A 22,076-nucleotide genomic window follows, 5' to 3' on the forward strand; every position below is an offset into this window, starting at 1 on the left:
CTGCGGTCACACAGCTGGAATATATGCAGTGATCCCCCTGCTTATGCCGGGAGCACCCAACATGATATCAAGGCTGGGGGCACCCAGCAGGCAGCTTGGGACTGGGGGGCATCCAGTCAGCCCTGTGAGCACACGGGCTCATACATGGCCTGGGGGCACCCAGGTCTGTTACAGCAACCAATGCTGGTGTTGCCCAGCAGGGGCATCGGCTTCTCCATGGTAGAGTTGCCCAGCAGGGGCACTACTGGCAGGGCAGACATCCCTGATAGACAGCTGCCCAGCGGGCCTGGCAGGGCAGGCCCTCGGTCCGCTACGCAGCACCAGCATGGTGCTAATCAATAAAGTCACGACACACCATGGTTTCAGTTACTCGTAGACTGACGTGCAGGAAGCCGCTCATTAGAATCGTCATGTGGCTACTGACACGAGCTCCTGGGAGATACCATGCTCCGAGGAGTGGTGATCCATTACAGTGAGGCTACTGGCTCCGGAGGTAGTTCCTGGTTTTTCTATGGGGCATCCGAATCCTTTTGGTTTACCAATATAGCCACATTGCCCCCACCGGCGGCCTGTTATGTGTAACACATGGTCAGCAGTGAATTGATATCGGTATCGATATCGCTGAAATCAGTACATGTACCATTCCAGATGTCACTTACACCCTCATTTATTGTCGCTGTAGCGGGGTCCAGCGGGGCTTTTTCAGCCTGATAGTAGTCTGTGATTTTTTTCCCCCTACTGTGACGCACTGATAAATCTGAAGAGGCTGCTTTATGTACCAGGACGTTTCTCATACGTGTCTCTGATCTAGTCTGGTCTAGTCACTGTTTTGACGTAAGGCTTCCCCTTTCTTGAGTTATGGCTCCTGGATTTAGGTTCTGCTTTACCTGGCATATCGCAGTGATTAATCTCCTCCATTACACTGCAGGGCACTAGTGGTTTCAGGAGTACTTTTAACCACCAGACTTAAGTGTGTGAAGATTTGGTGTTAGTTAAAAGTCGTGAGTCACAGTAAACGTCTACTCCTTACCACTTATAAAATCAGGCTGAGCAGCTGTTCCAGGAATATAGGGTTTGTTACCTTAAGGTGATGGTCCCGCCGGCTCGCTCGTGTCCAAACCTCCAAACACCGAAATACTTTCTGCCTTCACTTTGAGCCTGCGCTTTGCACAGACTTCTGCATACATTTGATTTCCTTAAAGGTACATTAGTCTTTTCCTTGTGGAGCCAGGAAACGGGAAAGCAAGAAAAAAGGTCCACACCAGTCGGAACCCAAACACTTTACCCAATAAACATGTTTTTCAACAGCACTGTTGGACCATAACATTCCTGTAACACCAGGGCAGGCAACACATATTGGCTGCCTTCACCTGGGAATGTAATTTTCACCAGAGAAGGAAGAACAATTCAGTTATTTTGTGTTTGTGGATTTCATGCCTCTAGTGTTGACTTTTGATGTATGCAAGAATTACTGAATCTACGTAGTGTTTAATTTTCAGATTTTTAAGAGTAGAATAATCCGTTTGAGCCAAGTCACACATTCCATAGCACGACCAGGTAACCACAGAAGTTCATCTCCAGCTGAGAACCACATCAGCAAGGCATTGTGTGTGTATGCACATTGCCCAAATGAAAGCCTTTTGCTTCAGGAAATTATCTTTGTTTTACAAAGCAGTGCTACTTTATACATATTATTATCAACACAATGCTGGCATTTCTCATGGCTGGCTGTGGACAACCGAATACCTGGTTTCACCCTTATTGGGGATCATTAGTGCAGTATAGTCTTGACAGCCTTGTTGTTGGGGCCATGTTTAGCAAGCACCTGCAAAGTTATGGTGGGGTTAAAAAGGCTTGTAGAAAACCCTTTCACCTGAAATGTCAAAGTATAATAATCCATTTGAGTCAACTCACACATGCCAAAGAGCCACCTGGTAGTTCACCTCCAGTTTAGAGCCACATCACCAAGGTACTATGGGTATGCCAATTTGCCCAACTGCAAGTGATTTGCTCTTGCAAATTGTGCTTTTCTTACAGGGCAGGGCTACTTTATACATAGCTTTATGAACCCAAGACAGACATTTCCCAAGGCTGCAGCCAACTACATACCCGTTTTCACCCTTTGACAGCCTTTTGGTTGGAGCCTAGGAACATGTTAAGCAAACACCACAAGTTATGCTTCCATTAAAAAAAGTTAGTTCAGACAGAGGTAAGATACACTTGGATTCCCCCCATACATGTCAATGTTGATCTCATTATTGATTCTTGCTATGGTCTCATGTTTGTGCCCATGGCCTGAGGACATACAGTTAAGAAAGTCATTGCTTCCCTCACCCACCGAATTTCCTGTTTTTTGTTGTGATGGATCGGATCAGCTTAACTCTGTCTTAACTAAAGTGTTTCCACTGGATTTCAAAGGCTTTGTTATGGTATATCTTCTGTGTGCACTGGCCATGGCTTTCAACCATGACCACTGTCTATGTTGTGCCAATTATTATGGGTTATGGCCTACAGCCCCCTGACTAGTAACTAACCAGATCCCACCAGCCATGGCCAGTGGCCACATCCATAGGCCAAATCCACTGTCAGCGTTGCAACAATTAGGCTGTAGACTATGTCCTACTAGACATGGCTGAAAGCCATGGTCAGTGGCCCTGGCCTACGGCCAATGCCCATATCCCCTCACTAATAAATGTTTAGATACCACCAGCAGTTGGCACTCTCCCTGTTGCACCAACACAACTAAAAGTGCATGGGTCACTGATCATTGGCCCAAACCCCTTCCTGCCTTTCAGTTCCATTGTAGTTACCCCTGGGAAATTCCCACAGAAACATACAGTGGTGATCTTGATGCCACCTTATATTACTGCAGTAATTATTACCGGTAATCATTCTTAGGATAATGCATTGTTTTCCAATAAATATAGTAATAGGAAAATGGTTGACAATTTAAAAGTCTTCACCACCCCCCCTGCCACTCTACACGTGTACCCTACCTCCTTTCTAGGTCCTTCCATCTCACCCCCATGTGTAAATCCTTGCTAACCCTCTCATAATACCCCCTTTGACTCTGTGGTTAGTGTGACTCATTTTTTTTCTCTGAGCATGTCTGGAGATTCTGCAGGATTCCCCAGGTAAAACAAAAATGATCTGCCACGGAAAAAGCTCTCCAGCCCACCCCTAACTCCTCAACTACACATGTTGTCCTCTTTCCCCGTCATCACCTCTACCCCAATGTGCAATCTCATCTTCCCCCACCACAACTCTGATTTTGAGCCTTTTTTCCACTTCTTGCAGGATTACTGTAGTAAATGCTTCCATCAAGCGAAAATAAAAAGCTGGCTTTTCATTTCTAAAAAATACTCAGTGCTGCAATGCACTATGGGAGATATATAATGGGTTTTTTTGGGACAGGGAACAAACCCCTTCTTCATTGTTTATTTTAAAATCTATTGGATGGATTTACAGCAAACCAAAATAGGAATAAATATGTCATGCTTTGCACCCAACTTGTTTGTTGTTTGGTGCAAATCTGACTGTCAGTTTCCGTGTTATGGGTGTTAAATAGAAACACCTTTTTCTCTATTGGAAAATTAAAGTGGGCAAAAAGCCATTTTTTTATTGTTTTCTCAATAGGTTTTGAGCCATTTTACGAATTCTCCCCAAAATGTAGTTTGGAGGGGTTGCATGCCAGACACAAACCCATCCGGCAAGTCAAAAGTTATTAGCGATAGAATTTTGGGATTCGTCAATGCAAAATTTTGTTTTCTTATGGCTGCCCAATAAAATATATATTTAAATGCAAGCTAGCCACCTAATTATACATGTTTCTCTTTCACTTTAAAAAATCTGCCAAGCACTGTACTTGTGTAAAGAAACTAAGTGTACTTTCTTAAAGTAGCAAATTAAATTTACATCCGAAAAGCGGTGATTAGGAAATACGTTTTGTGTATGTTTCAATTGTCCTAAAAAATCATTTTCTTTCTGAAAAAAAGCAAGTTTTTTTGCCATGGCTTCAACATTTCTAGAAATTGTACATCTTTAGACTGGATTGTTATATAACTGGCAATGGAGTGTACTTGTGAGAAGATTATCATCAGAGGACATTTCTTACCTCTGAACTTTGTTGCTGCTGTTCCCAACAGCAGAATACTAACCCTTTAGTGTGAGCTAGGTCTATATGTCACGCAGCATAGATCCAATCAGCACAATTATTGGATACAATTCATTGTGTCGATTCAGAGTATTAATCAAAGATGAAATCCTCACTACATTGAAGCTGTCCTCTTTGACTTGCGGCTTAACAGGACTTTCCACTGTGGGGGTTGCGAGTTCTGTTTCACAGCTGGGGAGGAACCGAGCTAAACAGTCTGAAACAAAGTGTCACTTAGACTTTCTGTTTTCCGCGTGTGATAACGAAAAGAGTTTCTTTAACAGTGGGAAATCCCTCTGAGCTTTAACTTGTGGATTTCTGTTTACCACTTCCTATCACAGTGACCTATCTGGAAGCATATCAAGACCTTCCTCTTTGATGCTGCCTTTGCCCCTCCTCTCCCTGCTGATTTGCTCTCTTGGGTCCTGGCCTACCTTCTGACTTCCGGGCCCAGGTACACGCTCACCGTGCCACCCACCCGCACCCTTTTCTCTCTGCACTTACCAGTCTCTCCCCGACTACTGCCTCAAACAAAGCACTTGCCACCAGCTGGCTGCACTACCACTGTTTGTTTGCTGCTTGTTATTATTTATTTATTTAGTATTTATCTGTATTTATCTGTAGTCCTTTGCTCTGCACTTTTCACTTCTCCCCCCTGCCATGCACCTTTCCCCTTTTCCCTCTCCCATGCACTTGCGCATTCTCAATGTCACTGGGCCTAGTAAGATTGTTGTTTTTGTTCTCCCTTGTTACCCTCCTTTGCCTTGTCGCGCTCTGAAACACCTGTGTACGAGCGCGATATAAGTAAAATATCAATATCAATACCTTGCCTCGTGGTGTCTTTGGGACTTCACTCAGAATTCTGGTCTCTTCATGCACTTTGTTCACAGCAATTAATTTATGATATGATTAGTTTTTGTTATAACGCGCTTAATACCCAGAGGTTTCTGAGCATGGACCCGGGGATCATACCTGTGTTGCTCCGTGTCGTCTTGCTTCCAAGGTGAGCACGTTGCCCCTGAGCTTTCCTCCCAGCAAAGGAAAAACAGATTTGAAACTGTCTTGAGGTCGGCTGTATGAGGCATGGCAATCAAATGCAGTACATTCTCATTATTAGCTCTCTTACCACAAATCATATATTTTCTCTTTGATAGCTTCACTGTGAGCCTACAGCGAGGACCTGACATCAGAGTAATTAACACTCTCAGCACTAGATATTGTTGTACATCTTTGAGCTTAAGTGGAAAAAGAACTTCTGCAGCTTCTCATATTTAACTGAATCAGAAAAACAATGTTTGCACTGGAAGGCAGTACCAGCATCTCTTTAAAACCACTGAGAAACATGATGTAGGTGTTCAGGGCTGAGGTGTAATCCAGTATCACAGAGGCTCTTAGGGCAAGGGTTTGTTTGTTTGTTTATTTAATATAGAGCAAAACCAAACCCGCAGGTAGCCGGGCGCAAACATTACAAGAATACTTGAGAACTTGGTTACAGTGACAAACACAGAAGTAAGCGGTAGGAGCAGATTCAGAAACATTATAGATTGCATGTGTTGGACAGTTAATGCCAGATGTTGGAAACAGAAAGAGAGTGGAAGGTGGTACAGTTCAGTGAGGTGTGCAGTAAGAGAGAACTAGTGCGGTTGATTGTCAAGTGTCGGAAGCAAGAAGGAGCTGAGTGGTGGTCAGCCGCAGTTTGTAGCTGGGTACTGGCAGTGGGGGTAGGGGTACCTAGGGACAAGTTAGCAGGGCATAGTCAAGAGGGTGTCTCTCAGGCGAATGGAAATGTTGCGGCGGGGGATCACCTTAGATGTCGTTAGATCGTAGCCATAAGAGTGCCTTGCGTCTGAGACTTGGGTAAGGTTGGTCCTTTCTGAGTTCTAGGGGGAGTTTATTCCAAGTTTGGGCCGCTGTGACTGGAAAGCTGGCGCCGCCAGCTGTGCTTTTTTTATATCTGGGCACCAGCAGGGTGAAGGCGTTAGATATTCTTGTGGGGCGATTAGAGGTTCTTTTGTTGATTCTGTTAACTAGGTAGGGGGGAGCTATATTGTTGAGGCATTTGGATGTGAGTGAGATAGTTTTGAGGGTGATCCTGTCATTAATTTTGAGCCAGTGGATGTTCCTTCTGGCGGTGGAGACATGGGCTCTGTTGGGTAAGTTTAATGCTACTCTAAGAGCGTTATTTTGGAGAGTTTGGAGTTTGTTGAGGATATACTTGTTAGATCCAGCATATAGGGCATTGCAATAGTCCAATCTAGATATGATAAGTGCATTAGCTAGGGTAATACAGCTGGCCTCCGTTAGGAATGGTCTACATGCTCGGATCAGTTTACAAGTATAGGCAGTGGAGGAGGCTAGGGAATTAGTTTGTTGCTTGAAGGTGAGTGCTGAGTCCAGATAGACCCCAAGGGTTTTGACTGCGGGCATCACTTTGATGACATTGTTGTCAATGTTAAATGAGGCGTAGTTGGGGTCTAGTTTTTTAATTGCTGTCTCTGTGCCGAGGATCAGAATCTCTGTTTTGTCGTCATTCAGACAGAGGCCGTGGGATGCCATCCATGCCTGAATGAGGAGGTATATCTTATTTACCAAAGCTGAGTCTTCCAAGAAGTTGCCCGAAAGGGGGATGAGGATCTGAGTGTCATCTGCATAGTTAGTGTAGATGACACCCAGTCTATCCAACTTGTCAAACAAGGGTTTGGTAAAGATGTTATACATAGTAGGAGACACACATGATCCCTGGGGGACACCGCAGGAGACTTGTATGGGATCAGCAGCTGCAAGGGGGGAGAAGACTCTCATAGTCCGGTTAGCAAGGAAGGATTGAACCCAGGTTATGGCATCGCTTGAGAAATGGGCAGCAGAGCCGAGGTGATTGCATAAAACTGCATGATCTACCAGGTCGAAGGCTGCCGATAGGTCAAGGAGGAGTAGCATAGCTGATTTTCCATTATCCTTCAACTCGTCAATTTGAGTCTTGAGGTTAATCAGGGCTGTTTCAGTGCCGTGGAGGGGTCGGAAGCCAGATTGTCGTGAGCCAAGTAAGTTATTGGATTCAAGGTAGTCCTGGATTTGCAGGTAGGCTGCCCTGTCGATGATTTTAAGTAGAAATGGGACGGTGGTGATGGGTCTATAGTTTGTCGGGATGGAAGGGTCGAGAGTTTGTTTTTTTAGCAGGGGTAGGACCCAGGACTGTTTAAGGTTATTGGGCACTAGGTTAGTCTTGAAGGAGCCGTTGATCAGTTTTGAGATGAAGGGAGCTAGGTCTCTCGCTGCATCTTTTATAATTTGAGGAGGGCAGCTATCGCCTTTACAATTGGATGGTTTTAGGGAGAGTATGATTTTTTCTGTCTCTAGTATGGTTATTTGTTTGAAGCTGAAGGGGTGTGGAGTGTTAGCGGCCTGGTTAGGGGCGGGCTGTGCCTTGGGGGTGGGCTCAGGTGGCACTAGCAAGGCGGCTTTTTTAATTGCAATTTTAGTTTGGAGAGAGCTGATTTTTCCTGCTAGGGCGTTTTGTATGTTAGTGCACCAGAGTTTATTTTTGGGGATATTGTCTGTTTGTGGTATGGGCGATTCCATTTCCCGCAGGATGGAGAATAATTCCTTAGTATTCGATTTGGCTTTGGTTATCCTGTCATTGTAAGTGTTTTTTTTTGTACTAATGATTTCCTTTTTATATTGTTTGGCAAGGGTGGCTAATTTGATTTTGTTCTCCTCAGAGGGCGAATGTCGCCATATAGATTGCAGTTTTCTTTTTTGAGTTCTGAGGTCTTTCAGTTGGGGTGTGAACCAGTTATTCAGGTGGGAGAGTTGTTTGCCTTTACGGATTTTGGTGGGGGCAATCAGATCTAATGCCATGGTCATGGTATTATTATAGGTTTCCACAAGTAAGGTCGGGTCTGTAATGTTGTCTATGTTATTGAGGGTGGGGAGGAGATGTGGAAGGAGTAGTTCTGCTGAAATTTCTTTTTTACTTCTAGTGGGGTGTGGCGGGGCCATTACTATAGGTTTAGGGTGGTTAAGGTCAAGTGCGGCGGAGAATGAAATTAGATGGTGGTCTGTCCATATTTGCGGGGTTATATTAGTGATGCTAGTGTTGCAGTTCAGGTCCGCAACCCAGTCAAGAGTTCTGCCTTTGGAGTGGGTGGGGTGGTGACTTTTTGCGTTAGTCCGTAGTCATGCAGTAGTGCAGCGACAGATGTGGCATGTTTGTCGTTGCAATCGTTAAAACCAAGGTTGAAATCTCCTAATAGTAGGATTTGCGTATGGTCTTTTGTATTATTCGTTAGGATGCTGGTTAGTTCGTCCTCGAAGGTGCCTAATGGTCCAGGTGGTCTGTAGATCACATGGATGGTAAGAGTGCGGTTGCATGAAAGTTGGAGTTTGGCAGTGAGGAGTTCACAAGACTGGAGTGGCGTGGTAGTGGCTAGACGGATAGGCAGGTTGGCTTTGTGGATAATGGCAAGGCCACCTCCTTTAGTGTTGGGTCTGTCAGCTCTTAGCAGTTGGTAGCCGTCTGGTATTGCTAGCATAATGGCGGGGCCAGCAGCCTCATGGAGCCAGGTTTCAGTAATGCATAGTACATCTAGGTTCTCGTTTGTTAGAGTGTCTGAGATCTCGGTAGCGTGGGCAACCATTGATCTGGCATTAATGAGGGCGGCAGTTAGTGGCAGGGTGCTAGTTGGTGAGGTGGTAGCGGGTTGTATTTTTTTGGTTGAGGTTGTGGCTTGTGACAGTGGCTGCTTGGTGGGTAAGGCGCCTGGTGTCAGTGGAGCGGGCTTGGGGTGTTGAGATCGTTTGTTGGTTAGGTTGGTTTGGTTGGTATAGCCCCTAAAAGTGTGATAGGATGAAGGTTCATGTAGCTGGGATAGTCTAGCCCTTAGTCTCATGTTTCTGTCTTTGGGTGGGCACGTGGCAGAGGGTGCAGGAGTCATGATAGTAAGGAGGCTCAGTACTAATGTGGTAGTGGCAGGCTTTGAAGACGCTAGAAGCATGATTTTAAACTGCGGTACGCTACTGGCACAGTCAGGTTAGGTGGGGTGGTCCAGGAGGGCAGGAACGGTTAGGTTCTGGGAAAGCTAGGGAGCAACCTAGGGTACCAGGGAATGTCAATGTGGCTGGCGAGCAGCGGGAGGCAAGAGCTCAGATGAGCGAACAGGAGGTGCAACACATTACAGTGAGGTCTAGGAGCGACCTTAGGGCACAACACAATCAGAGTGGTCTGTAGCGACCATAAGGCACAACACAGTCAGTGGTTATTAGGACCCTGAGAGCATATGCATACAGGGCATACCTCGATTCGAAGTTCAAAAATATGGTTAGAATACAGGCGAATGCTAATATCACAGATGGGGAGTTGGAGGGACCAGGATAGAACAGCGTAGTCTGCAACTAGGTCAGCTATGCAACAACACACTAAGCAAATTACCTAGGGTCAAAGCACAGTTAGGTATCTGCGTGTTAGCGCACTGAGAGCAGCGGGTCATTGGAAGTGCAGAGTTAACGTTGGACCGTAGTTAGTGGAGGCTTAACCAATGGAAGAAGCATACAGTTACTAGGTATGCATGCAGGTTAAAATACCAGTATATGCGGAACAGTGGATAATAACACAGTTAGCGGGAATATGGTATGCGTTAAGAGTTGTTACAGGTGAAGCACATGGCGCGGCTGGGGTGTAAGTCTGGTAAGCGGGTGCACCTTAGAGTACCTTTAATTATCCTTTGTGCTGCCTCGGCGATCAGGGGTCCAGTCAAGTGGCAAGTGAGCAGATGCCGGTTTGCGTCTGCCGGACGATGTTTGGCTGAAGTGTGGTGGGTGGCTGATTTTCGTGGAGCCTCAGGTGTGGATAGATCCGGCTCCGATGGGGGCGAGGTGTGTTGCGAGAAGTTGGATAGCGGAGCAGAGTCACGCGCCGTGCTGCCGGCGCGGACAGGTGCAGACAGGAAGTGTGCCTTGGGCTCGGAGTGCCTTAGGCGAGGTGGGCCGGCTTCCGCCTCCGGCTCACGTAGCTGCCTATGAGCAGGGAGCACGGAAGGTTGCTAGGCAACCAAAATAAACAAAAGAAGGCTCCGTACTGCGGCGGCCATCTTGGGGTTCTGGGACCACGGCGACGGCTCCTGGTGTCGAATGCTGGGGTGGATGGGTCGTGGTATGTGGCCTAGATGGGAGCCACAGGGGATTGCAGGTCCCGCGTCGAGGGAACTGCATCAGCAACAGCTGATCGGCTGTGCGCGGCTCGAGTGAGGAGGTGGCATCTAGCTGCCCCTGCAGCGCGCTGTCCTCGCTGCTCGGCAGCGCTGGTGTAGATGGTGTTGCAGGGCTCCAGCCCTGTGGAATATGGAGGTCAGTTATCATTTCTCTATAGTTAAGGAATATGCAGCAAAAATAATGCCTGTGCATAGGGCACCTTGCCTGCTTCTAAAGGAAAGTGAGGGAGTTGCTTAAGGATAGTGTGTGTGATTCGTGTCTGCTATTGAGGGATGTGAGAGGCTTTCTGGGACAATGTCTCATATATGCCACAAGAGATGTGAATGAAAACCCCTGGCCCACTTTTGTGATAACATTCCTGCTACTAATAGATGTAGGATCATCCACCAGATCTGTATCTGGGTTCCCTTGCCATTTACAGAGAGATCTGGTGGAAACCATGTGATAGTGCTTGTGTTGCCTTGTCGGCTATGTCTAGATGCAGGATCATCCCCAGATCTGTATCTGGGTTCCCTTGCCATTTGCAGAGAGATCTGGTGGAAACCATGTGATAGTGCTTGTGTTGCCTTGTCGGCTATGTCTAGATGCAGAATCATCCCCAGATAAGTATCTGTGTTCCTTGCCATTTATAGAGGGATCTGGGAACACCATGTGAAAATGCTTTTGATACATTGTCTGCTTTAATAGATGTAGGATCATCCCTTGATCTGTAACTTGGTTATCTTGCCATTTGTAGAGGGATCTCAGGGACACCACCTGATAGTGCTTGTGATACCTTGTCTGCTACTAATAGAGGTCGGATCATCCACAGCTATGGGTTTCCTTACTATTTATGGAGGGATCTGGGGGCAACCATACGGAAGTGCTTGTGACATCTCATCTGCTACTAATAAATGCAGGATCATCCCCTGGATCTGGATCTCTGTTTCCTTGCCATTTATAGAGAGATCTGGGGACAACATGTGATAGTGCTTGTGATGCTTTCTCTGATACACATAGATGAAGGATTGTCCCTGGATCTGTGTCTGGGTTACCTTGTCATGTACAGAGGGATCTGGGGGACATCATGTAGTGCCTTATATGCATTGTCTGATAGTAATAGGTGTAGGAGTTATCTGACCCTTTATCAAGGGATTTGGGGACACCGTGTAGAAGTGCTTGAGATGCCTTGACTGCTAGTGGAGGGTATATAGTGGACACTAAGAAGTAGGGTATCAGATTCTTTGTGTGCTACTGAGCGATGGGTAAGCTCCGGACGTGTACTCCTTTGTGATAATGTGTTTCACTACTGTGGGGCATCCATGGATTGTGTTGGTCATACCATGTCTTCCTCTGAGAGAAGTGGGAGTTTTATAGGACCACTTTTTGTGATACCCTCTCTGCTTCTAATGGTGCTAGATGGGTTATTTGGTTCCATTCCAGACAAAGTACTCTTACATGTATGCTTCTTAAATATATACTTTTTACCCTAGGCAGTACTAGAGGACACACTCTTTTGACAAGGCAGCTTTGAAAAGTCTGCATTTTCAGCCTCTAATCGAGCATGACCTCAAAACCTGATTCTCCTATGGAGCTTGAACTCCTGTGGCAATCCGCCTGAGAGTTTGTCCTACCTTCCTTATGCCACCATAAAATATTTGTGGCATGGGGTCTCTATGAATTTGGACATTATTCATGTTGAGCAGAGGACTGCATGGCATAGCAAGGAAAATGTGCATGGCTGAAATATGACTACTCTGGAGACGCGGGAGACCCTAAGAAAGCTAAAACAAATATCTGCAGTTGGTTGGTGGTTATTAATCTTCTTTCAGGTCACGTGCACGAAAACCTGTTATTTCAGTGAGGTTTTAGCAACACGAGTGTCTACGGAGAGGTCATTGTGTGCCAACAAGTGAGTGTTTTAATGCACTGTATTGAAAGATCCATACTGCCGGTGGTAAAGTGATTAGTGCCTCTAAAGACATTATAAACAAATCTTAGCCTTTCTTGTTTATCACTGTAAGGAATATTATTAGCAAACAAGACCCGAAAACAACAATTTAGTAGTACATTGTGACAAAATAAACATGAACAGCTCTATTTACACATTCACAAAGGACCAGAAGATAACCAGGCAAATAGTAAAGCAGTATTTGGAATGATCCTGATGTGAGGAACACGTGGGTTGTCATGAGTGGGATACGTTCCCAGAGTATGTACCCTCCTGTGCTCCCACAACTAGGGCACAACTTAGAGGAGCTTTTGGATTGCCCTGAGGTCTAGGGAAAATAGTTATGGAAACTTCACATTTTCGAGGACTGGGACTCTGTGGCCAAGGCAGTCCTCCTTCTCTTACTCAGCGCCCCAGGGAGCGGTGGAACATGCCATGGCTAAACATCTGCAAAGCAGCACAAGGGCATGCAGTGTGCAAATGCCTGATGGCAGCAGTAGGGGAAAGCATGGCAACAGCAGCAATTACCCTGAGAAAGGCAAAAGTCAGGGAAGATCTACTAGGGGCCTCTGACAAGCTGCATTTGTCAGTGATGGCAGGAGTAAGGTTCTGAAGGGGTAATAGAAAACAAGGGAAAATGTTGAATAATGATACATCAGGAGGTTATTAAGGGGAAGATGAGAACAACAAAAGAGATTATACAGAGTGTCCCAGAAGGAGAGCTTCATATGTTGTAGTGTATGTTGCTGTGCTGGCCTGAAGATCCTTCCAATCGAAGGGGAGTGGGATGAAGAATGGGAAAAATGCCAAAAAGTATCACAGAGGGCAGAAGCTGCTAAAGGAGAAGGAGGACAGACAATCAAGGAGGAAAATGTGAGCTGCAATCTGGTCAAGGAGCTTCTTGTTTCTCAACACAGAATAAGATTGTGGAAAGGTTTACAGCACTGTTGAGGCTGTCACTATCAGTGGTGAGCTGCGAGTTAGCATGCAGTAGTTGTCCTAGGCATATGATGTGCGGAATGAGTTGAATGTGGCTTAGTCCTAGGACGGAAGCACTTAAGAGAGGGAAGATGAGAAAGGGGCACGGTCAAGATTGATACCACTGAGACAGAAGATCCGAGTAGAGAGAAAGGGGGACCTTGGCAGAGGGTCTGAAGAAAGCATCACAATAGGATCCCCAAATTGGAGATGTGGGGACTGGTGTTGGGCATGCGCGAGGACAGAATGTTTGACTAAAGGGTGGACTGCAGAGCAGTACAATTATTTAGTGATTTATTTTTTGGTTTTCTTTACCATAAAAGAACCACAAGAATCAGACTGTTTTTCAAATCATCTATAGAGAGAAATGTTTAGGATGATGAGATAGATGTGGTTTTACACAAAATAAATTAGAATCTAGAGATCAGGAGAGGGGCAAGAAATAGGTGAGAAGACTGCTGGAGAATTTGGGGGGAATACAGTTATCGCAGTTATTTGAATTTAGAAGACAGGAGAATGAGGAGAACGTGGAGGATGGCGGTTGAATTGACTTCATGTATAATGGTGTGTGGAAGAGTTGGGAAAGGAGGTTGCGTGGTGCAACCGGCTGTAAGGTGAGCATGATGTTGATGGGATCTGAGTACATTGAGATGCAGAAAGAAGATGTGTAGATTAGTACAGGCAGCATGTACAGCACTCTGTCAAGGGGTGCAAAAATGGTGTTCAGTAGCAACAAAGAGGCTCAAGCACAAGGACAGAACACTGCTTTTCAGATCCCAATATTAACAGTGTCCCCTAAGGAGAATAGATTCTGTGAAGGGATTAAATATGGTGATCTTCACTGCGAGAAGAGGTCAAATGAGGTGAAGGGGCCAGTGTATAGACCTTGGATGCACTAACACTGATAGCTGGACTGTTCTCATATATATATATATTCACTGGAAAAACGTTATTAAAGGGACATTATGGTTAAGTTAAACTAATAAAAACCTCTGAAATTCAATGAAAATGCTTTGTTAAAGGGACGTTATGGTTAAGTTGGACTAATACAAACCTATGAAATTCAATGAAAAAACGTTGTTAAAGGGACGTTATGGTTAAGTTGCACTAATAAAAACCTATGAAATTCAATGAAAATACTTTGTTAAAGGGACATTACGGTCAAGTTGCACTGATAAAAACCTATACAATTCACTGAAAAACCTTTGTTAAAGGGATGTTATGGTTACAAGTAAAACTGAAAAACCACAGAAATTCACCAGTTATGGTAAGCTAAGCAACCGTAACTCGCGCCGCCACCATTCACTGTTAAGACTAACACCCAGGACATCAAAGATGACATAACAAATGTCATTGATGGCATCACTGATGACATCACATATCTGGGCCACTTGTTTTTGTTAACTGACATATATAGGCCAGGTGGATTTGTTCACTGACAGTCAGAATTTTAAAATTGAAAAAGATGCTATATATCTAGACCTTAATCTTGTGATATGTTCTTTAAGTACTTTCCTTAGGGGTTGGTCTCAGCTCATGGTGCACATACATGGGGAAATGAGCAGGCCTCAAACACACAATTCATTTGTATACATGAAGATACACTTTAATGTCATTAACATTTTCTGATGATGCTGTTTCTTTCTTCCTTACTTTAGTTTCCCTGTCTGTGCCTCTCATTTATATGCATTGTGGTTCTTCATATGTATTGTTTGTAACAGCACACGTGTTGTAAGTCTTGAATTGTTAGCTAGTTATTACATGTTTAAAATTACTCAAAACTCAGCATTCATTATTGTACTATCCAAAATTACAAGATTATAAATAGTGTACTTCTATGGTGCATGCTGCAGTCATTGCCTATGTTTAAATATGATTAGGTTTCTGTATCAACAACAACACTCCAATACAATGATTTTAGATGAGTACATTCTTTAATAGATTAAATAGTTCATGATAGGTCTCCCGATCACCCCAGACATCGTGTTACCAACAATATAAACACAACTCCTTGTAGAGACTTTTCATCAAAAGTTATTTCACATGTCATGTCATCAATGACATTTGTGATGTCATCTTTGATGTCCTGAGTGTTAGTCTTAGCAGTGCATGGTGGTGGCGCGAGTTATGGTTGCTTAGCTTACCATAAATGGTGAATTTTTGGGGGGTTTCGGTTTTACTTGTAACCATAACGTCCCTTTAACAAAGTTTTTTTCATTGAATGTCATGGGTTTTTATTAGTCCAACTTTACCATAACGTCCCTTTAACAATGTTTTTTCAGTGAACGTCATGGGTTTTTACCAATGCATTCTATTTTTCTACAACTTACTAATAGCATACTTACCCAATAAAGCAATGTTTGTGTCCAATTTACAAAGTGTCACCTTAAAACTCTGCCATTTCCCACCATCTAGAATCATTTTTAACACTTCTATAAACATTTTGCAACTATTTCAACTAGTTTTGCATCCGTAGACATCTACGAACATCTGCCTTCATTGCGGATCTTCCAGACAGTACCACATGACCATATGCTGGCATGCGGCATGATGATGTGTTCGAGAACCCGCCCTCGCTTCGCAGACAGTTCGGAACTGCATTTTCTACTGATCTAGGAACTTTTAACTTCAAAATTTCCATTGCACAGCTCCAACACCTATTCCTACTCATTATCCATTAACAATCTAGTACACAGTACATACTTTTAGAAAAACTGATATTTATTTTAAAATGGCATCAGCTAAGCCATCCCTCCTCCCCAAAAGCCACCACCACTGCACTAATGAAGGAGCATGAGAAACACTGCACCCTACCATAGAAATAACACACACGCAACATTTTCCCCTGTCCACCTACCCCTCCATATTAGTGTTTGGTGCCTCTTCCCTTATTTCCCTCACCACCTTTCGTTCTTAGCTCTCCTGCCAAAAAAAACAAATACATCCAAAAACAACAAAAGAAATGTTCCTTTAGGAACCACCTTTCACAGATAAAAAATAGAACAAAAAAAAAAAACTTCTAGACTCCATCTACTTTATATTTCTCAGTAAAGTACATAGACTCAATAAGATTTTCCAACATTTCCATTTGCATTTTGTGTTATGCTAATGGGAATATTGTGGCATTCATCCTCCGTTCCATGGACTGGAACGGCGGATTCCGGCCCGGCAGCCCAAGTTATCAGCCCAAGCGAAGCGAGGTGGATAACAAGGTCTCTGGACCAGTATCCCCCCATTCCAGCCCCTGTAATGGGGGATGAAGGCCATTAGCACCCTAGGTTCCCAAAGCGGGAACCAGGTGTGCTAAAAAAGGATTTTTCTTCCTACACCGGGACGAAGGAAAATCCTTTTCCAAGATGGCCGCACTGGAAAGGGAAGGTGGGGTTCCATACAGGGCCCATCTTCGCTTTCCATGGCAGCCAGCAGAAGGCAAAAAAGAGAACTCTATGACCATATTACCACAAGCACATTTTTCTTCCTTTTGAAATCTATCCCAATTTTGAATAACTTTACCACAATGCCAGTCCCAGGTGGACATATCCACTTTAACCCCTTGTGTTGTCCCTCGTGGTCATGGCCAGCAGCCAGATTGTTTGGATCATGACCTTATTCCATGACCCGGACAATCTGGCCACTGCACATGGCCACAGGCTACACCTCAGTCACCAAAGGTATATCACTATTTTTTGTACCTACATTATGACACTTGTCAAAGTGTCAAATGTATGCACATACAATCGTCATATAACCTAGCCCCCACTTCACAAAATCCATTCACACTTTACGAAAACATTTATATCTAGATCTGTAATCTTTTTGCAAACCTTTGTGCAGATTTGTCAAATGGCACCACATTTATAAGCCTTTACAATATTTTCTAATTCTGCCCCCTCTTGACAAAATCCCACCAAACTTCGTAAATACATGTATATCTATATGTATTATAAGTTTTCCAAATTAAGTGTATATTCACCCAATGGCACCTCATTTATAAGCCTTTACATTATTTTGGGACCCCCCCTCTAATTTTGCCTCCTCTTGACAGAATCCCACCAAACTTTGCACACACATGTGGGATCAGATCAGGAAAATGAATGCAAAATGTCATGCAGTTTTATTAAGTGGCACCAAAGTTATAAGCCATCCAAGAACTGCTTTTCACCAACCCTGTAATGCTGAGGTGCCCGTGAACTTCACAGAACTGTTCGCGGACATCCAAACTGTTCCCGGACTTTCACAGTGAAAAACACCTCTTTTTTTTTTGCTTCTTGCAGCCATATTCCATACCATCCTCATCACCCCTCACCTCCCCAGAGATTATTTGATAAGTTTGACAAGTGCAATGTTGCGTTTTTTAATATATTTTTACCGCAATGTCCGCGGACACCGGCCGATGTCCACGAATCCAAGATGGCTGGCGTTTCCAAAAATCTGATCCACCTCACGCTTCACTCCAACCAATCAGCAATTCTATTGGCCAATTTGTGTCCTGTCCGCGGAGCAAACAGTGAAGTGTGTCCACGGAGTGGACATAGATATCACTAATTTTTTGTCTTACGTTTTGGTTGTTTCAAAAAGAACTACCGGATGGATTTACACCAAATTATAAACAGCACACTTTTGGGACCAATCCGCCACTCCTGCCATGAATTTGGAGAAAATCCGTCCAGCGGTTTGGGTTGTAGGTGTGAGCAAAGTTTTTTCCCATTTTGTCTATGGGGAAAAAATAAATTTTGGGACTCCCCTATAACCTTGTCCCCCCCATCACCAAACTTTGCAAACGAATTCAGAGTGGGCCATATACTTTTTTTGCAAAGTATGGTGAGGATTCGTCCAGGGAGAGCAAAGTTATAAGCCGCCCAAAAAGTGCTCTTCCTACTGGTTTAGCAACTTAACCATGACTATATGGCCGCTACTGCAGGCCACGTAATATACATAAGAGTAAATGGCAAAAAGCTTCCAGAGAGTAGTGTAGTTCCTTTGAAGTGTGTTGATGTGAGGATAAGGAAAATACGGATGGTTCCTGGGGAACCACACAACTATATTGTGATGAAAATTCCAGGTCCAGGGTGAGGCTAGGATCGGTCTATGACATGGTGGCTGGGGGGGGAATTGGACATGGTCTTTGGCTCCAATGGATGACACTTATGGAAATACTGGAAACTGTTTGCAGGGCCAGTGGGCTCAATGGAAATGGGGAAGTGGGATGCTCTGTTCGCGGGTGCTGGTACACTCACCAGGTCAGACCTGGCAGGCGAAAAGGCACCTGCTAGCAGAACTCGTAGTTTGCCAGTCCGGTAGTAACATCACCGGTAGCTTACTGGCGCCATTACTACCAGACCGGCAAACTTATAATGAGACCCATTCTGTTGCTTGCCAGATTTTTTTCTATTGGTCATAGGTGCTTTGCTAAAGGAAACAAGTTTCTGAATTTGGGCAGTCATTTTTGTGGAGACACAAGATGGCTGAATATGTTTGTTGGACAAAGAGGAACGTGTTTGCAAACTACTCCTTAGTTCCCATGAGACAGTTGGACGGTAGCTCACAGTGGAGGAGGGTCTTTGCAGATGTGCCCTGGTCAGACTTGCCACAGCCCATTCCGGCAAGGTCCTGCTTGCAGATTTTTGAAAAATTGAATGTGGGATCATTGATGGAACATAAGGGACATTCCTCAGTCTCTCATTGGCTTTCTAGCTGAGTAATGGGGCATGTATTTGAGGAAGAGTGGCATATAAGTATATGAGGGTGAAGGGTACAGCTTGTAATGCCCCAGAGTTGCCCCACAACAATCAATGAACCACTGAGGTAAAAAGTATGATAAGGAGATGACTCTAGACCCCACCGTAAGAGTTCCAGATTTACATTTAACAAACCAGTGCATACTGTGAGATTTAGTCTCTGCTTTACTCAGTTGACCCAATTGATTTTTAACCCACCGCTTGTAAACAGGTCAGGCACTTGAATCACCTCCTCCTGTAGATCTTCAGAGGTAGTCTTAAAATGTGTGTAGGCCGTTCTTTTCTACTTGAATGTCAGCCTACTTGAGTCCATCTCTCCCCTCCCCAGGCCCAGATAGGCATTCTAGCAAATTCTATTAGCTTCTTTGCTTTGCTTTCTTTTCTGTTCACAAACACACAATAGAGATGCCTGTAACTCCACCAAACTATTGACATCAGAATGTTGCATCATGGGCATATTTCACTCCCAAAATTGTTATGAACATATTTAAATGTGAAGGATTGCCATGAGGCAAGGGTGTAGAAGCCCTGCTTTTTTATTTCTTTTTACCTAACCACCCCGAAAGACCATTGGGGATGACCTGCTGCTAGGCTAAGACCTGCTGCTCTACCTTCCAAACATTACCCAGGACCTCACTGTGTTGTAGTACACCTGCAGTTGTGAACTAGCCTGCCTAGAGCTTGGGAGAGCGAGAATAAGGACCAACACCTATCTTTGAGGCCCTGGATTACCAGCAACCAGGGGATCAAGTCAGCCAGGAATCCTGTGTTCTCCACTCAAACTACTTTGAACCATAATATAAGCCCGATTCAATGCCTTTGAACTTACAGGACCCTCCAGAGTTGCCTTTGCCTCTCTACCATCTCAAACCACTTTGCTGCATGTTTGAACAAGTTCACTACAGCACCACACCAGCTGAATGCTCATTGCTTCGACTCAACCAGAAGTTCTTAATTTCAGCCACAACCTTAAAACCACCAGAATCTTTGTTTCTGATCTTTGACAGTTGAACAGGCACTGTGGTACCCCTTCGAACAGCAATCTTTGAATGCCGACTCGAACCACTCAAACCTAGCTGTGCATCCAGTCACTGGCATCCTAGCCATCACCTGGACAGTCAAAGCAACACTGGTGGCCCTCATGATTCACACTTCTCCAAGCACTGTTTTGAACCACAACGTACTCTGCCACGACCTGGCTTGACACCTGTTCGCTGTCTGAAACCACTCATCTTCTGCCCTCAAACCTTTTGACCCGACGGGCTTCCACTGATTGAACCACCTCGATGCTGCCTCATACCACACTGAGCCTGTCATCAGCCCAGCTTCAATTAACTGCTCCTTGCTGGCTCCCAACTTGAACCACTGGGACGCCACGCACTGACTTCCTCCAGGCTGTTACCAAATGATTCAATCCTGCTCAACCTTGGACCGCCACCTCACATAACTGCACATTGGAATATCAACGTCACTGCTTGAAACCTATAACGGGCTTTGAAGTGAACTGCTGGAGTGTTGCTCATTGATTCTAACCAGCAGATACACCCATCTTGAACTGGTTTGACTTTGAACTGACCCTGGTACACATGCCCAATTGCTTTGCTCGAGTGCCGCCTTTGAACTCCTGAGCTCCTGTATTCGACCTGGCTTGATGCTTGTATCAACTACGACGCACAGTCCTTGAACTTAGTTTGAACCGCTTGCACGACAGATCAGAGCCTGGTTTGATGCTGACAAATGTCCAAGAACTGAACAAATATTATAATATTGACTACTGACTGCCCTCTTGGTCCAGTTTTGGGCCCTAGAGATTGGTTAGATCACCAATTCCCTTTTTGCATCCAAGAATCATATTATTTAAAAAAAGATTGTTGTGGTTTTTACTTGTTTTGCACCCCTTATGCATTGCTCAGTGTGCTACTTTGTGTTATCTTTGCTTATTTGTTGTTTGCTTATTTGTGTAATGTTTTTTCAGTATTCAGTGATTTTAACAAAACATTTACAAAGAAGGATTTTTTTTAACGAAACAAAATACATTGAAAAAACATTGATTTGTTTTCAAAAATATATATGGGGGTTGGGGCAAGAAGTTATAACAGATGGGGAGAGGGTTGGAGTAGGGTTAAAAGCATAGAGAAATGTGGGCTTTGGGGAGGATCCCTAATTGGATGTTTTTTTTCATTTTAATTGTTTTGTTATAAAATACCTCTCTGAAAATTATTTTGCTAAAATCACATAGAACCGTTTTTTCTATTTAGTTATTTTGCAGATGGTGTGTTTTGTTAAAGTTATCTATTTTTTTAGAACCTTGATTGGACATTCTCTTTATTTTGGAATGTTACGCTTTGCTATTCGGGTCACTACTGAGCCACAGTCACACCCCGCTTAAGATCATACCCTTCCCTCGGCCCATGTTACCACAAAAGGCAAAGCGGGCATATCTCTTCGCTGTGCCTGTTTTAACTTTATGATTATGTGGGCTCTTGATTTGTAGGGCTGAGTGGGCATTTTAGCCCGTACCCATCCTTGTACTTCTTCAGGGCAGAAACCAATTCGGCCCACCAAACTTCCATAAAACCGAATGACTACCACAAGTGGAGGCATGGAATTTTCTGACTTATTTCAAAAGGTTCGCTGAAGCACTGGACACTTGTGGGCGAAATCCCAATCCAGCCGTTGACATTTTCATGAATGCAACGACTTCGTCTTGTGCCAGCTTTCACGTAAGCACTTGTATCTTGCTAACTTTAACTCCTTTCATGTGTCGTGCAACAGGTGATGTCTGCTGTCTGTTCTTTGAAAGGAAGCTATCATTTTCTATTTACGTCCTTTGGCAGGAAACTCCTGAAACAGTATGTTCTGTTTCCATGGGGATCCATGTGGTTTGGCCTGTGGAGGCAAATGACAGTGCATGTTTGAGTATAGGTATTAGCCTTGCATGAGGAGGGCCCCCTGCATGATGGGCACACGTCATTGCCTGCTGCCTGCCCAGAGAGGAAGCGTGACCTTGTATGCCGGGACCTCTGTCAGTGGTCCAGCTGATGCAGGAACCCAGATTGGAATCATTGAT

General features: G+C 44.4%; 1 protein-coding gene across 1 annotated transcript in view; it reads left to right on the forward strand.

The window, feature by feature from the left end:
* The window catches only part of WHRN (whirlin), a 1,326,895-nt gene that overhangs the window by 979,520 nt on the left and 325,299 nt on the right, over nucleotides 1-22,076 (forward strand). The window lies entirely within an intron of this gene.

This window comes from Ambystoma mexicanum, chromosome 8, assembly GCF_040938575.1.
Source record: "Ambystoma mexicanum isolate Mex_15411 chromosome 8, UKY_AmexF1_1, whole genome shotgun sequence".
In the NCBI taxonomy this organism is placed as follows: domain Eukaryota; kingdom Metazoa; phylum Chordata; class Amphibia; order Caudata; family Ambystomatidae; genus Ambystoma; species Ambystoma mexicanum.